The following is a 17,788-nucleotide window of genomic DNA, read 5'->3' as shown; positions in this document are numbered from 1 at the left end:
GTTCCCTTTGCAGGAAAGCTAGGAAAAATGCAAAATTATGTAAGGGCTCATCTTGCACTGGAGATGCACAGGAGATAAGAGTGAGGAGTTGATGACATTTGGGTTTTCTACTAAATGCAGCTGCAGGCAGGCTGGAAAACTGCTGCTTTTGCATGTGCATTAAAGAGCACACACATGTACATTTTTGTCTCAGTTACTAGGTAGGTGTTAACAAAACAGCTGAACCATGTATGGAATTGGTTTTTGTCTATTTTTAGTCCTCCCTTGCACAAGGTCTGCACATTCTGTTCTGTACGCTGTCGACGTTTCACAGCTCACACTTCTGTTCTGAAAGCCACTCTAATATTGTACTATTGTTGCCAGGAGGTCCTACATGCAAAACAAAACAAAACAAAACAAAGCAATCAACTGTGATAAAAAACAACAACAACAACAAAACAAATGAGCACTCTTCTCTCGCTAGAGGATCTTGCAAAACAAAATTCTCCAGGCTTGTTTTATTAGCAAAACCAACTGTAGATGGTTAATAATGCACATCTGGATTTAATGAACAAATGCACAGCCAAAATATCTTCTCTTTTTTTTTTTCCCCCAGGGTTTAAGTGAAGTGATTCATCTGTACTTTAACAAAAGCTTTTATTTCCACATGAAGAGGTGGGTAACCATTCAATCAGACATGACTGAGATTGCTTCGTTCAGTTCAATTGCCCAATATGTTCACTTTACCTTGAAAAAAAAACAAAAGAGAAGGACATGTGTGTACCATTTTGACCTAAGAAAGTGTAAGTCTCTACCTACAAGATGTCTAATGCATATAAATTTATATCGAAATATTTTTGATTCCATTATACACAGAGAAAGTAATACCCTTGCATTAACATGAAAAATCACAATTAATTGGGATCATAAATAATAGAAAGTGCATGTGGAATGAAAACTCTGGGATATTCTTCACTCATCTCTGTAGCCTTCTGGGCAGAAAAGCTCATTTTGAAAGCAGATATTCCTGTCTACTCCAACGGACCAGAAGTTTCGCAGTTGGTGTTCACTGCTTTCAGCTGGCAGTGAGGATTTTTAGCAATGCCTTCCATCCTTAATTGTCCAGATTTTGATCCATGTGTGTCAGTAGAAATAGGTGGAGATATTCTTAAGGAAAAAGCTCTACGGATTTCTCAAAAGCTTGTACACAGTATTTCGGTTCATCTCAGTGATGCAAAGAGACTCACAGAAGCCAGCAGAACTACTGGCATGTTTAAAGTAAAATGTGTGTGATTGCTTGGAGAACTGGAGTCCACGATTTTAATTCTGTTTAACTGTGGCTTAACTCTTACTGTCACACAGATATCAGGCTGCTTTTCTTTTACTCTTTTTTTTTTTTTAATATGTATTGAAAGCAGGTCATGATCCTTTTAAAGGAGCTTTTGAGTTAGTTCAACATCACTGCTAAGCAGCACAGCAGAAAAACAAGCACCCTTGTGGAGTTTTTCCAATTAATTCAGGATTTGCAGTTAAACACAGGTGTCACAATTTAACATATAAATAATTCATAAACCATCACGCAGCAACCTTTCAGTGGAGAAGTTTCTTAAAAAAAAATTAAAAAATGTGCAAACATATGCCAAACATTTACAAGATTGCTACCAGCAAGTGGCTGAAAAAGGGCTGAAAAACTGCAAATAAAGCAACTTAGCTGATGGGTGGTTTAAATTCTCAAATAGCAGCTGATGACTTTTCCCATTCAGGTAGCCTTTACTGATGCAGTTACCGCCTCACGTTCATTTTTGTTTCCAAAAATCTCTTACAACAGGAGAGCAGTGATCTCTGAAGGAGATGGACCTTCTTAGTAATTTTTTTCTTGCTCTGGAACTTAAACTGACATATTTTTTCATGCAAGAAACTCCACTAGAGCTTGCCACTGTACAGGAAAAATAAGACACATTTGTGTTGGCAATTGGCATGACTCTTGCATGACATGAATTTTCTGAAAATAATAAATCTTTAGGTTAAAAAAAAAAAAACTAGTTAAAAGTCCTTTCATCCTTTTAGTTTAGCTTCCACATGTTGCGAGATGACCAGATATGATAATTGAAAGTAAGAGAAGTGGCATAATAATGAGATATTTGATAAGGGGAATTCTGCATGCCTCCAGCCAGCCTACCTTTGTCCGCCAGTAACTAAAAATGATTGCTTTTGGGCACTATATTTAGTTTTGCCCATAATTTATTATCTGATCCTGGCTAGCACCCCAAACCCATTTTTTTTAACACGCAATTTTAATGTTATATTGAAAAGGTCTGCAATCTATCTTTCCCTGCCACCAAAAATCAAACTAAACCAATGAGTAATATTTAAGAGGAGCTACTACCATTCAAATGACTCTGGTTGGTGAAGCCTTCCTTGTTCCCAAACCGACAATCTACAGAATTTCCTTAAGTTATATTTTACTCCCTTTGCCACATAGTTCAGTAATGAGATATGAATACCCAAGGTATATGAAATATCAGACCAGTGATTGTTTGAAGTGCCTGAAGACACTGAAATGCTGAACTAGGTAGGATATGTTAACTGCTTCCAGCCACTGCTTAGGCATACAGTGATCATGAAATCATCCCATGCTCTAATGGAAGTGCATTTATATTGAATCCTCAAAAAGATTTAACACACAATTGCGGTGCTTTATATTACTCTTTATTTAATAACTGCAAAGAAACAATAAATGACTTTATAGATGAATGGACTCTAACCCCCTCTTTATTGAAAAAAAGAAAAAGAATCCTTTGCATCGTTTTCAGTTCTGATTGCTTGATGGACTAAATTAAGAATGGCAGGTATTTTAGTGGGGACTCAGCTAATGGTATATCTGGAGACGTAATGAAGCACTGAAGTCCTCCTTCCCCTGGGAGGTGAGAGTGCTGGCTGTTACAATACCTTAATTCTCTCGTGCTTGACAGTTGAACGGCTTTTTTAAATAATGGCAGGAAGTCCAAAGCTTTTCTACATTCTCCTTTCCTTTCAGTATTCCGGATGTCCTGGCACCAAGGAGCCTTTGAAACCTTCTCCTGTTTCTTCAGCACCTGATGGTGATTTTTTGACTGGAGATTTATGGCTGGGCTGAAACTCAAAGTTTCCAAACAGCTGAAGTTACAGAAGCTTGCAGTGATGCTGGATTCCCTGGAGTGGAGGTGTTATCGTCATCTGATGGCTGCTGAACAGTGAAATGAGACAGTAATTCCTGCATTCCAGTGGCTGAGAGCTTCTACCACCAAAAACACCAACACGACTCAAAGGAAAAGCTGTTTGGAGATCTTATCTTCTGGACATGTTTTGTGTATGTGTGAGCTCTAACCACATCAGTGGCATGGCTGGCTTTAATGGAATATCTCCTCTGGTAGTTTATTACAGGCATAAGAACTTTCAGGATGGAGATTCAGTTACTTATCTCTGGGGGGAAGCAGCCAAGGAACCATGATCAGAGAAGAAAAGGGACTTGCACACCTGCTCCCATCCCATCAGCACTGAGAAGGGCTGATAAAACTGAAAGGTCCGTGGGAGCTTCTCTGAAAAACGTTTGTGGCCTACGTAGTGTCTTCCTCCACAGAATGTCAGATTCACAGATAGCTGAGGTTATCTAGTCCAACCTCTTGCTCAAGCAGGGTCAGCTAAAGCAGATTGCTGAGGGCTTGGAATACCTCCAAGGATGGAAACCCTACAAACTCGCTGGAAAATCTGTGCCACTGTTTGTTCATCCTCACAACAGGACAGGTGTTTTTATGTTCAGAAGGGACCTTCTTTGTTTCAGTTTGTGCCCATTGGTTCTTGGCCTGTCACAGGGCACCACAGTGAAGAATCTGGGTCTGTCTTCTTTGCTCCATTAGGTGTTGATAAGATCCCCTGAGCCTTCTCTCCTCTAAGCTAATCAGTTCTAGCTCTCTCAGCCTCTCATGAGAAAGATGTTCCTGTTTCTTCATCATCTCTGTCCTTTCAGAGTCTGTGGTTGCTCCAGCATTATGGAGGTCCTAAGTTACACATAAAACTCCAAATACCCCCTTTCTCTGTCCCCTTGTTGCCTCCTCATCCACTGTTCCTCAGAAACAAGCAGTACGGGAGAGTCAAGAAAAAAAATGCAAGTTCCCTATACGAACAACTTCATATTTAATGCTCTTAAATTGAAGGTTTCATTCCTACTTGCTCCTTTAAAGCCACAATACAACATTTAAAGTGACAATGCAAAATTACAAAACAATTGGCAGTGTTCTTCCAATGTAAATAAAAGGGGAGATAAAGTTGGAGATAATTTATGTCTATCTAGAGATACCTGAAAGGAGAGCCATGAAGCTTTATTAACTAAGACATAAAAATATCTCATCAGGGATTAAGCTCCCTGATGTAATAGCAGTTAAAAAGAAAAATTTATTCCAGAGATGAAATTAGTTCAACATCTGAACAATATTTTCAAACTGTAAAATACTCTCTCAGTAGTGATCTTTCCTCTCATTATTCTTTTACTTGTTATTCTTGCTATTACTATCATCATCAGTGTCCCTATTCAGAGGTAAACCTGTACTGATAGTAATTCCCAGACACATAAGAGAAGGGTTTATGTGGAAAAGGGAGGAATTAGGAAAATCCTTTGGCAGCAAATGTCTTTTCATTTCTTAAGAAAAAAAAAAAAAAAAAAAGAGAATGGTGGAATTACACTGTCAAAAAACAACTCCATATCTGGGCAAAGATGGAGTATAATTTATTTTGTGAAATGCTAATAAGTAAGAAGCTAGGAAAAAAAAGAGATTAGGAATGTCTTCGAGAATATTAAATTATATTATTATGTCTTGAATTATCTTCTTGAAATTTCTAGGAAAAGTACATATTTAGTGTTGCTTAGCTTTTGGGTGCCTTACATACTGGAAACACAGAATCTTCTAGCATAATCCTATATATAAAAGTTTTCTTGTTTTCTTTTTTTTTTCACTGACACAGCCAACCCAATCCTTAAAAATTACTTTCACTTTAAAACATTTTACATTCTAGCAGGTTATACTGAGGAATCTTTTTACTGCTATTTTATGAGTCCATAAAAAAGTTTTATAAGACAATTTTGAACTAAAGCATCTTCAATAAAGAATAAAATAATGACTTTTTAGGACCAAAATTCTATAAACAACAGCTACTTCTACAATGCCTGTGAACAGGTTTAGTGTATCAATCATGTACATAATTAAAATACAGACCAGTCAGTAAAAAAGGGAGCCTTTTACTTTTTCAAGCTCAAAAAGTGTAAATGTTGCTTTTTCATAGCTCTTGGCCCCTGCTTTCTCTCTTTACTCCTGTTTAAGTGGATAGAAAGCTGCTTTATTAATAATTACTCTAAGAAAAACAGAAATTAAATGTTTTTACTTTCAAACCAATACCTATTTTCAAGCAGACCATGTTTACACAAGCACTTGATGTGATGAGTTTAACACAGAAGATGGTAGAATGGTTTTGAAGATAAAGTGCTAAGAAACTTACCCCTATTTCTATCTTTAATGCAACACTTGTGTTTTGTGAAACTGCATCCTGAAGAATATCCTTTACAGTTTTCCAAACGGAAACAAATTACAACAAAAGGTGATCCATCCCTGGCAGTGTTCAAGGCCAGGTTGGATGGAGCTCTGAGCAACCTGGTCTAGTGGAAGGTGTTCTTGCCCACAGCAGGGAGGTGGAACCAGATGGCCTCTAGGGCCCCTTCCAACCCAAACCATTCTGTTATTCAATGATTCCGTGATTCTACTATATTCTAAAGGGTATTCTTTAAAATGTAGGTCAGTTTCACAGTGATGACATTTACACCAGGTGTTTTAAAACCTGTGCTAAGGAGAAGCCCTTTTGGCATCAGGAAGGCAATGCTGAAATCTGAAGCCACAGTTTGCTTGTGCTTGCAGAAATTGGTACAGCTCTTCACTTTTGCAGTATCTAAGTTACCTCGCAGCACATGAAGATGCATTCATTTAATTAATGGCTGGCAGTAGTGCAACTGTGGTTTCTGAAGCCTTAAAAGCAGAGAACCAACAGCTCCAAAGGAATGATGAAAACACCTGAACTGCAGTATGAGTTTAGTTGAAGTTGGGATGATCTATACACATTAATGATTTCCAGTCACCTTCCAGTGACTATAAATTGAATTAACGTGGAGTATTACAAGTAAGGCTGCCATAATGACTCACTGAAGGATCTATTGAAACAATAATTTGTGACTAATATATCCAATTATTTGCTTAGCAATAGTTGTGACAGTTCCAAACTTTTTGTTGCTTAAAATTTATGATTTTAATAGTGCTACAGATTAAATTTAAATATTCATTTTAATAAAAATTCTGTGTATGCTAACAAAACATGTCATTATATCATAGCAGTGGAGGATGAAAAAGCATATATGTAAGAAAGTCCTACATCTTTCCTTCAAATATTTTAAAAATTTTAAAAGAAATGCAAAAAGTATTTTAAAAATTAACCAAAGAATAAATTACTTCTTTTCTCTTCATTTGTTGACCCTCATATAAAATGTAATAAGCTGCTGAATGTGTATAGAAAGATTCTGAAGAATGATTTAAAAAAAATCACAGAACAAGAAATTCACCGTTATTACTCTTTGCACACTTTACAGGGATTCCTGTGAAACTCTACAGACTTTTTCTCCACTACATTCTACATTTCTTGATCATTTCTTGATAATGGATAGTTGATTTTATATATATTTCTACATGTATTTATGTGTACCTTTTAATACATATATATTTCTGTGTGTATGTGTATGTATGTATTGCCTAGAGGATTTGCACTGGAACTTATTTGTTTTAAGAGATTAAATACTTATACAGTAGTCATGAAAGCTTTATCGTGGACTCACTCGCCATCTGTTCACTGCAACTGACTTCCAGGAGAAAACAGAGGGTAACACAGAAAAGGTTGATTGTGAAGAAATATTGCATCTCATTAATCATATGAGCACTATTCCTTTGTTTAGAGCTTTAGTGTGGTACACAGTGTAAAAGATTTGTTGAGTACAGAACCTGTTACCATCAGTCGAGAGCTACAAGATAAAATAGCTGTTTTACTCATTTTGTCCTCTGCAGACAATTCCAATTTTCATATTTACTCACAGAGTTACATTTTCCTCTGGCATCCTGACATGCTAGAAGCTTCCTTCAAGCACGTGGAAACTTGCTTCTCCATTTCATCTCTCTGCTGCATGAAAAAAGAGTGATAGTTGGAGAGCTTTTCCCTGGAGAAGGAAGTTTTCTGTCTGCTCATCTGAAACAAACAATCTCATGATGCAAGATATTTGTATGACAAACAGTATTTGGAATGAAAAATTTAATGAGCACAGATATTATCAGAGTTGTTCTTTAGCCCCAACTGAAGATTAATGGCATCTGTTTTGTATTTTATGATACACTTTTCGAGAATTCCTAATTAATGGAAAATACTTTCTCAGAAATATGCAGTGCTTGCTATTGAGTGAGATTTTGTGTAAAACTAATGTGATTTGAATAGTTATTCTTTGGCTGTCACTTTGAAGTTATTTAGATGACCTCAGCTGGTTACTTCATGCATTCAGTACTTGTGGTTTTGAAGCTTTTGCTATCTTCAGGCAGCCTTCCATATCTAAGGACACCTTAAAAACTTGGTGAAAAGCAAGAAACATCAATAAACAGCAACACTTTGCTGTCAATATCTAATAACTCTGCTTTTGTAGAGGGGCAGTAGCCATTGGGTGTTGAGTTCAAAACAGCTTGTAAAATTCTCTTTCTTAAGTAAGCCCAAGATCATCAAATGGTTCTCAGAGTCATGCATTCCTTCAGAAACAGTTTGCTTTTGTTCACTGTTGGGTTGTTTTCCCCTTAAAACCAGAGTCATGTTTTTTTAGATCATATCTATTTTCTGAATAAGCACTACACGACCAAATGTTCCTCTTTATTATGGGTTCTGAGAATGTGTAGATTGCAATAACAAATAAGAGGTTTTTTTGTATAGAGCAACAGGGAGTGATGAAGTGATGGGATGAGTTAGAACAAATTTGTGCCACTGACAACACAAATAAAGATGTGGGAGCTCAATTCAGACAGACATTGTAAGGGCATGAGAGAAGAAAGCAGTTATAAAGGCCCTCTCGTAATCAATGCATTGCTTTGTTTTTGAATAAAATCTGTGAAAGAAATGGAAAAAAACCCACCACAAACTACCACCTAGAAATATGTTTTATGCCAAAGCAAAAGGATAAGGGTAATTTTTTTTTTCATATATGAAGAACATGATTTTCCTTAATTACTTTTGACAGAGCTCTTAATATCACTACTTACATTTGTAATAAGTTACTTTCTATTGCTTTAATGAGATAAATCCAACTAGGATTAATCAGAGTGGTGCTCTTCATGGCATTAAATTAGGGTGTGTTTATTTCCCTGGTTATGCAGTGTGACGTTGTGAAGATCTATGAGTTAGTCCTGGCCTTGACTGGTGTTACAGTACATTCAACAAACTCCAATAAAAAAGATCATCTAACCCACTTTCTGAAGTCCCTCTTACTTGCCATTGATGGTGAAGAAGTTCAGAAGAGTTGCTCTAAAACATTCTTGCTTACTTCTAGGTTTTGATTCTGCCATTGTATGTATGCTAAAATAGTACTCAGCTGGCAAAAAACAATTCCAGTGTAGAGTATGAACCAAAATAAACTAATTTGGCAAAATATAACCAGAAGGTATCGAGGCCAAAATGACTCACATGAAACAAACCTTATTTCACAGTGCCTGACGCATTTTGAAAACTCCTTCAGCCACGAGGAACTCCACTGAAGGGAGCTGCTTTGCCAGGAAATGTTTCTGCTTTAAGATACTGCAACACTGACTTTTGATAACATGGGCACAGCATCAGTCACTACCTGGATACAAGATAATTGGAATTATTCACTAATCCAACCACAGCAAATTCAGTTGGTGTGTGCATGCACATGTGAACACACAAATGGGCAATATTTCACCATCAGCAGTTTAAATATAAGCAGTGTTTCCCCTGGTTTACAAGTGGCAAGGCCGTGACGATCTGCTCATCAGAATTTCTTCCATGAACACGAAATTGTGATGCTATCCATATCATTCATCAATCAAACAATAGCTTTCTGTAAATCATTATCACAGAAACTCCCAGACTATCAGAAAAAACAGAGGGTTAGAGAGTAAGATAGGATTGAAATGCCTTTTTATCCTCACATTTTCAGGAGGAAAATTTGGAGATCTTTTAATCCTCAAACAGAATGGATTTGATGCTTAAAAAGCAGTGCTTTCTTGCTATGGAAGAAGTTCTCAGTTTCCTAACAATATTCCAATTGGAAATTAAAAACTGGAAAAGGCCTCCTGTACGTCAGCCTCCTCTTTGGTGCACAGGGGGTGTGAATCCTGGTTAAACAGACTGTTAGCAGGAGGCAGACCCCACCTGTGGAGCTGTCTTGGCCACCAGTCACTGCAGTGTGACAGCAGAAGCAGAGAAACTTGGGAAGCTGTGAACTGCTCCTCTGAGACTCCAAAACACCTTTATAACTACCCTGGTTCTCTATCTATGTGCAGGCTAATGGAGGCTGCTCAAACAAACAAATATTTTTATGGGCTGTGAAGTTAGACTCATTCTACAAGGACGTGAAATAGGGAATATTCGAGAAATGGGGAAGTTTCATGAAGCTGCAGCTGATTATCTGTTCATTATCACGTTTTCCAGCGGTTTCTCTCGATAAGTGTGAAACTGTCTGAAATGTGCTGGTTCTTCCAGCTCTTAGTCACTGAAGCTCATGATAAACTGCATGGCAACTCCCTCGCATTCCCAAACTTTCTCTCCACATTTACACTAGCCAATTTGAGGTCTGATCTTTGTTTGCAGCAAAGAGACTAAAGCTCCAGGTTATGTTTATGGTGTGCAGCCAGGAATACAGAGGAAGGAAAGACAGCATTCATGCCTGCGAGTTTTTGGTATTAAAAGTCTTACACAGGCACACAAATTAAAACACTGATAGACATTTAATTTTTTTTAAGAGGCTGTAGCCATGTCAATGGCATTTTATAATCACAACACAAAGATGCATATTTCAGCAGTGATAGAAAAATGCTGACAGATGTACAAAAAAATGTAAAAAATCCTTTATCATTTGAACCAATCCAAAAGTCGTAACTTTTCAGGTTTCTTTATGTTAGTACTTAGAGTAGTTGGAAATCAACAGATTCAATCATACCAATGAATGTGCTGTGTGGCTTCTCTTATATAATTTTAAAACTGATTATTTGAATATAACTAAGCTTCAAAGGACAGAATGTCTGAGCAGTTGGAGTACATAACACACAGGGTATATATATAATTTTTGGCTATAGCACTACAGCTTTATGCAGTCTGAGATGACAGATGGAAAAATTCTGTAAAGCAACCTTATTGATGAAAAATCTAAATTAAAATTACTTGAAACACACACACACACAAAAAGGATTTTTAAAAGTGATATGAAGGAGAAGCTAATGCATGTTTTTTTCCAAGCTAATGCACATTATTTTTTTCCCTAAACACAACTCTGAAGGATGTCTTTGCTAATCAAAGTTCTTTCTCTCTCCTCTCACCCACAAAATTCCACTCCTGTATTCCTTAATTTGGGCCAGACTGACATTAGGTGAATGCAGAATTACTGCTTGACTTTACAGAGAGACAGCAGAATTTGCTGACGGGTTGAATTATCTTCACGCAGTCTCGCACTTCTGTGTGTCAGATACTGCTGCAAACTGGGAGATATTTCTCAGGGTATCTCTTATGCAAGATACTGCACTGAAGGAGCTAAGGAATTAACACAGACAATGTGTGTTAGGCAGTGTATAGTTTGTGTAGCACACATTTTTCAGACTTTCAGTACTTTTCCCTGTAAGCCTCATGCCACATTACTTGTGTGCTCCTGCTGAGACAGACAGGCTATGGGATTTTTCCCTCCTCCACCCCCTACCTGTCAAGATATTCTTTGTTGAGCTTTGTGTCATGTGGCATTAGGAAAGCTTTGTTCTCAGAGCTTAATTCTTTCTCCAAGTCCGCGGCAGTGTGACATTTACAAACTAATGCACTTGCCCTTTAGGTAGCCCCTAACAGAAATCCCATGTCCAGTAGGAATTACGGATCATTTTGCTCTGAGAAGGAGTTTCAGCTGTGCTCAAGGAAATTCAGAAATAAACATGTACCACGAGACTTAGTCCCTTTTTCAACAACAGCTTTTTCTATGTATGCAACTGTTCACTTCTTCCTACTAATGTGTATGTTCACTGTTATGTTTATGGTTTAACTGAGAAGTAAAGGGTCTTTTTAAATTAAAGATTGTGTTAAAAAAATATAATAAAATTAATAATATATTTCTGTATCTCAAGACCAACATCAGACTCATCCAACCAGCAACTCATCCCTTTTTTCAAAAGTATTTTAATTCATCTAGCAGCAACTACTCAATTTCCCCACCTGCATTCCTTTTTATTCTCTGAAAAACATGGTTAAAACATGCTACTGGTATTTTCTTTGTACCAGTATTATTTTCTAAAACAAGATCTCTTAAACAGCAGTAATTGATGAAAAAATTTCTCACACAAACTTGCAGTTGGCTATTCTGACTATATTACTTAAGTATATGACATAATGCTTGGGGTTCATTTGTGTCAGTAGAAATTAAGAAATGAAAGGGTGAAGTACATGCAGTACCATAGTCAGAGGGAAATTCCTAACACCATTCCCTTCCACATAATGTCATTCCCCTAACTAGAAAAATAAAAAGAAAAAAAGTGTCTTATTTTACAAATATACAGAAATAGGATAGAGGAGTGAATCATTGTACAAACAAATGGAAATGCTTCTTGGGAAATTAAACACTCTGGCTGTATTTGAAACCTGGTTGTTTGAAAGAAGAAACAAACTGTGTTTAACAAATGTTTATCCACAAAACTGTGGTGAGTCTCCTCAAACATGATATTAAATAGCAGGACAGCTATTAAAGATTGATAAATTGTTGTAAGTACATTTTTTTCATTTGAGAGTTTGGATTTATCCCTCCTTGTAAATGTCTCCTAGAAAGATCGCTGTGGAATAAGTAGTTTATATCTGATTCCTATAACCCACAAAACAGAATGAAGACTTGTGATTCAACTTTCAAGTAACCTCCATATGGAAATCCTCCTTTGATGTTTTCCCCTGATTTTTTGCTGAAAAAACAATTGGTAATTTTTTTGCTGTTTTCTGCTGTTACAGTAGAAACCCAACAGCAGGTAACTGCTGAGATTTTTCCCCATTGTGGAAAACACTCAGCTTCAAAAGAAAATAATGAAGGCCTTGTGAAAAAGGGTCTGTGCAAACAAGTCACCAGAGCAATGCCCTCACAGCATTTCTAGGTCATTTGTGAATAAAAATGTTAATCAAGCAATATTAAAAAAAAAAAATCATTCAACTTAAAGAAAGCTTCCCCAAAACCATTGTCAGGCTTGGAAATGTTGCCTCAGGATGCTCTCCTCTCTCAACTGTGCTTCCCCATCCCATCCTGTGCAGCCACACTGCCAGCAGAAAAGAGCCTCTACATCCAGAGTTGTTATGACGCTAAAATCCCCTTCCGTGATTTGTTGTGGCCACCTATGAGTGGAGTTAGACTGCTGAGGCACAAAGCTGTGTCAGCTCGTCAGTATAAAGAGGCTCTCTGGCCCACGGTGATGGAGGGCAGCTCACAGCCAGGCTCAGGTCTCCTGGGGCTGGGATGGACAGCTTGGACAGAAGCACAGCTACTGCACGAGAAGTCTTCACTAAGCTTAAAAATATTTTTCTTTACCTCTGTGTCCAATTCTTGGTCCACTAAAGTCCTGGTGACTCCAATGGAAAAAGAGAACATGGACAATGTGAGAACACCTTGTGCCCTGACACCACCCTGGTTTATGCTCTGTGAAAATGAGTAAGGGATGCAGAGCCCTCAAGGGGTCTCATAATGCTTTTGGTGTGACCTTTGGAGACCACAGTACTTAGTATTACTTAGTGTTTCAAGTATGAGTTTTTGATCAGTTTAATTTATTTCTATAAAGACAAAAACCACGATAACTTCTTAATAATTAGCATTCACTAATTATTTCCTCCATATAAATACACTGTCCTTCAGAAAATCTCTGCTCCAACACTTCAGATGAAGACTATTTTCCGCTCTGATGACACTGTTTCCATTCTCTCATTCATTCATATGCACATGCCATTTGGTATCAGTTTTCCGTTTGATGGCACAATAAAAGTCACCTAATTAGGTAACAACAACTTAATGTATTAGCTACATCCTTGTAAAACCACAAGAAATTTGTGGGACAGGTTTACTGCTGATGTTTTACTACCGTTTGCTTCCATTTCCTTCAGTTGTGTTTTGACCCTGAGCAATATTAAAGGTGGAATTCTGATCCACTGTGGAAATCGGTAGCAAACCTGAAATGACTTTAAGAGCCTCGGGATTTCTCATCTAGATCTCCACGCAGCCATAACAGGAGTTCTCGTGAGAAAGCCCAACTAAACCAGCCCTCTGTGGGCAGTAATATTTATACACAGGACGTGTGGATACCCTCCTTTTTTAAACAAAGTTGGAAGAACAATAGCAGCCAAAGTCAAGCGCTTGGAATATGGGAAACGCCGGAAGGGAGATTCTCCATATGACTCCATTTCAGCCCCTTGCCTCCTTTGGTAGTCAAACCTATTGGTTCCTGGGATATTTGTGTTTTCCCTCAGACCTCACTGAATCACAGGAACTCTGACAGAATGGCAGGCTGTTCAGTATATCACTGTGTGGACTCCAAAGTCCCTCCCATCTTTAATGCTGTTTAAACACAGTTGAGAGAAATATTTATTTCCTCAGAATTTATATCATGGCACAAGTCATTTTTTCAGTGTATTTATTCTCACAGGACCCATTACTCTCAATTTGCTCTCAGAAGCTGGACGTGCAGAAGTAAGAATGTCAGGGGTGATAATTTAGGGTGTAGGCTCTGAAATACCTACTCCAAAATATCAAGACCCTGGTTATTAGAGTTCAACACCACATGGCAAACAAACCAAAAAACTCTCAATTAAAAGGTTCAGTGACTTCAGATGTGAATTTGGCTCCCCGATAATGTACATTATATAGCTGAGCTCAGCTGAAATAATTAATATCACACTAGAAACCATTTAGTTAAAGTAGGATAGAGTTCAGCAGCTTCCGTGTTATTAGTTAATTTTACAACCTGTCCTCTGAGTGAAGTGGTAGAAATGTAAGTTTTGTGCAAACAGATCTGTAGGAGGAGACACCTTGTAAATATGTCCTTGTAGAGACAGTAATTCTTTAAGAAGAATGAAGCACCAGTATTACAGAAAACCCCCTCAAGAGTTCTCAGTAATTCCTGTGACTTATTCTTTCTCCTTGTGGGAATATTTTGACTCTCTAGAGTGCCTCTCTAACAATTAAAAGGTGTTTCCCTTGCCCATCCATTTGTCAAGATGTTCAGCTTGATAAATATCAAACATGGCATTGGCTGGAGGTGTGATGGCTATCCAAGCATTGGCAGCTCCTCCTCAAGCAAAATGGGATATGGAGATGGCAACAGAAGTGTTCCATTTGCCTTGGGAGAGTCAGAGGGGTCATCCAGGATGCTGATGGGGAAGGACAGTTCTGGGTAAGCTCAGTGTCCTGAGGATGTTCAGTCTTAAATATGCCATTTGAGAAGGTCCAGACACCTGAAATGGATACTCTCAGGTCCTAATGTAGGACCAGAAAGAAAAGATTGATTTGTGTGCCTATAAATATCTACGGGATTTCACATATAATGACACATTTAAGACTCAAATGCAAAGTTGTGGGATTTTTTTGTTTTCTATAAACATTTCACTGAAGTTTTGGAATGAAAGATCTTCAGCAAGAACTGAAAATAAAACAAAGTGAACTTTACTAAAGTACTTTCCTGAGTACTAAAGCCAAGTGAATTACAGAAAACAAACATGTCATAAGTAGCATGAAGTAAATTAGATTATAATAGGATTAGTGATATCATTTATGAACAAGAAAAGATTTTTTTATGTTTACCAGAAATACAAGGGAAAGGAATGCAAAAATGAAGACCAAAACCCCAGTCACTATACAAATACAGTTTAACAGGAATTTAACTCTCACACAACTGGATGGTCCATTGGTTTGACATTTGGGTTTAGATCTTCAGGACATCTGAATGTTATTTAGTTGAATGCTGTGTAAGGGTGGGAAGGAGGAGGATTTAAAGGCATTTATAATGAACATGATCTTCACATCAAATGAGTTCACTTAAGGGTAGATTCAGTGGGAACCTGAGCCCATTCCCACAAAACCATCAGCCCATGTCCCTTTGACATCAGTAGGAACAGACAAGTGACCTGGTAGCCATCCTGCAGGAGTCAAACATACATGAACAGCTTGAATCCTGTTTATCATAATCTCCTTTTATTTTTGGTTACCAGCTCTCCATTTTCTCAGGCATGTCATTCTCAGCCTGAAAGAAGGGCATCATAAGGCCTGAAGAGGCTGAAGATGGAGTAGCCTCCCTAAAATGTAATGTAGCGCAGATGCCTTCAATATGTCACCCCTTCAATTCACTGATAAATTCCTACTGAGTTTTCCCTGAAACTTGAATGTAGTCTAGCCACTCATTTCAGGCATCTGGGTAAAATAAATCTTAAATTGAAAGTTGACCTCATCAGCAAATGTCATTTATTTACATTGGATTTCATCCGTTCGAGTGGCCTCTCTGTACGTATTCGAGGATGAACAATTAAAGCCTTTGGTTCAGAGAAAGGAAGAGCATTGGAGGTCACCAGCACTATGTATCAGATTTTAGCCAAGAAAACTTCTTTAAGCATGTTATTAAATCACAAAAATTACAGATTAATGCTCCACTAAGAAGGCAAAAAAAATTGCTGAGCTTGTTTCTGGACTGTTCTCTGATGCATGGGAAGTAAGGCTGGAGACTGGAGACAATTAATCTCAGGACTGAAATTTAAGGAAAAATATTTATGCGACGGACCCTTAAGACACATTTCTCTAGGTCTTTTTTTAACTTCTCCAGAAGTTCTTGTAATACTGAGAAAAGTCTTTTAAATCATATTTCTTGTCCCATACAGCTGTAAAATTATTTTGTTCCTTGGATTGCATAGAGGAAAAGTGCCTTCAGCATCAATAAGAATTTGACTACAGGGCTATTATATGAAATAGCTCTTCCCAAACTTTTTTCCACTCAATGAACTTTCTAATCTTTGGGGAGAAAATAGTGCAGATAATCTTACAATGTACTATTTCTGCTCAGTGGATGAGCTGCAGGATTGGGGTGCTGAATGACTGACACACTTTGCAATAACACTGAACGCTTTTTCAAACTGTCACGAGTGAAGTTCCAAAAACTTTAGACAAGCCTTGAAGCCATTAGGAGCTGGCTCCCAACTAAGCCCCTAGGTACTCAAACCACCGGGTGGGAATAAATGTGTGCTTACAGCATTTGGATTTTTATTTGCTGTTGATCGCCGCTGTGCAGGCCACCTGTGGAGCTCCTGGAGCACGCTGTTGTGGGAAGAATATGTTAACTGAGCGTGAAGAAGAGCATGGTTTTACAGTTCACTGACAATCTGCATTATAAAAATGAAAGAAATTAACATCACACCAGTTAGAAGTCAAACTTCACAGGGAATAAGTGGGCATGCTGCTTCAGGACATGAGAGACTCTGCCATAAGACATATGTGATGTCTCTTGAGGACTGGAAAATGACCTTTTCACATCAATGAGTTATGCAAAGAGGACATAACCCAGGGGCAGGGCTCATTAGCAGAGCAAGGAATTGAACCCAATCTGATTCGTCTTGCTCTTTGATGACTTGCTACTCTCAGACAGCCAACAGATAAAGAAAGGCCGGAAAATTTAGCTGATGAACATGTGGACTTGTTCATTGGCACTGTAATCACGGTAAATCTGGCCTCGTGTAAGTAGGTTAAAACAGACAAGTACTCACCTCTGAGCTGCCTTAAGTTGTTTTGCCTCTTCTCTTCATCATATGTAAGTCACAGAGGTTGTGTGACTGCAGCAACTGGAAGCCTACAGGTAAAACAGACACATTTGGATAATCCTATCAAATAATATTGATAGCAATGTTTTTCGTGAAGCTGATATCAGAAGGCCCTTCTGGTACTGGAATACCTTTGAAAGCCGATTCATTAGTTATTGTGTAGCTCTATTAGTTGTTTTAGGCACTGTGGCTGCAAAACAACTTACTTTCAAACTTGAAAAAGTATGTTAAAAATCCTTACACTCAGTGAAAAAGATAGCTCAGAAACAGAGTGCAGAGGCTGTGCCCTCAGTTTATATAAGTCACCAGCTACGAAACCATTCTCTTCCCTGTTCAAATGTGTAAAGCCTTCAACAGATAATAACAATTTGCTCTTTGTTCTTCTTAGACTGCTAAAAAAGTGAAAAAAAAATCTTCCAGTCTTTATAAAATAGACAGGTTGCTGGAAGAAATCCGCACAGTTTCTTATACTGAACTCTGCTCCAGAAACTAACCTTAGAATGACAAAAAAATTAGGAGAAAAAAGATTTAACTTTATATCAACTCAAACCAACCAACCAACCAAGTCCTCATAACTAACTTTTAAAGGAACACTAAAGGACTCTTGTGCATGTCAGTCAGACACAAAATTGCTGTCAGCACTAGAAAATCTCCTGAACATTACACATGATGATGT

At 37.8% G+C, this 17,788-nt stretch overlaps 1 long non-coding RNA gene across 1 annotated transcript; it reads right to left on the bottom strand.

Moving 5' to 3' along the window:
- Positions 1 to 207: 207 nt before the first annotated feature.
- LOC146437838 (uncharacterized) lies at positions 208 to 17,142 on the bottom strand. Its single transcript, XR_014851983.1, has 2 exons — positions 17,059 to 17,142; positions 208 to 369 (listed from the first exon to the last, which is right to left on the bottom strand). It is a non-coding gene; the product is annotated as an uncharacterized LOC146437838 (long non-coding RNA).
- Between the last annotated feature and the right edge of the window lie 646 nt (positions 17,143 to 17,788).

The sequence above is a fragment of the Lichenostomus cassidix genome, chromosome 4 (genome assembly GCF_008360975.1).
Source record: "Lichenostomus cassidix isolate B80296 chromosome 4, HeHo_3.0, whole genome shotgun sequence".
NCBI lineage: Eukaryota > Metazoa > Chordata > Aves > Passeriformes > Meliphagidae > Lichenostomus > Lichenostomus cassidix.
The sequence above is the reverse complement of the archived record's forward strand: the minus strand, read 5'-3'. Positions and strand labels throughout refer to the sequence as shown.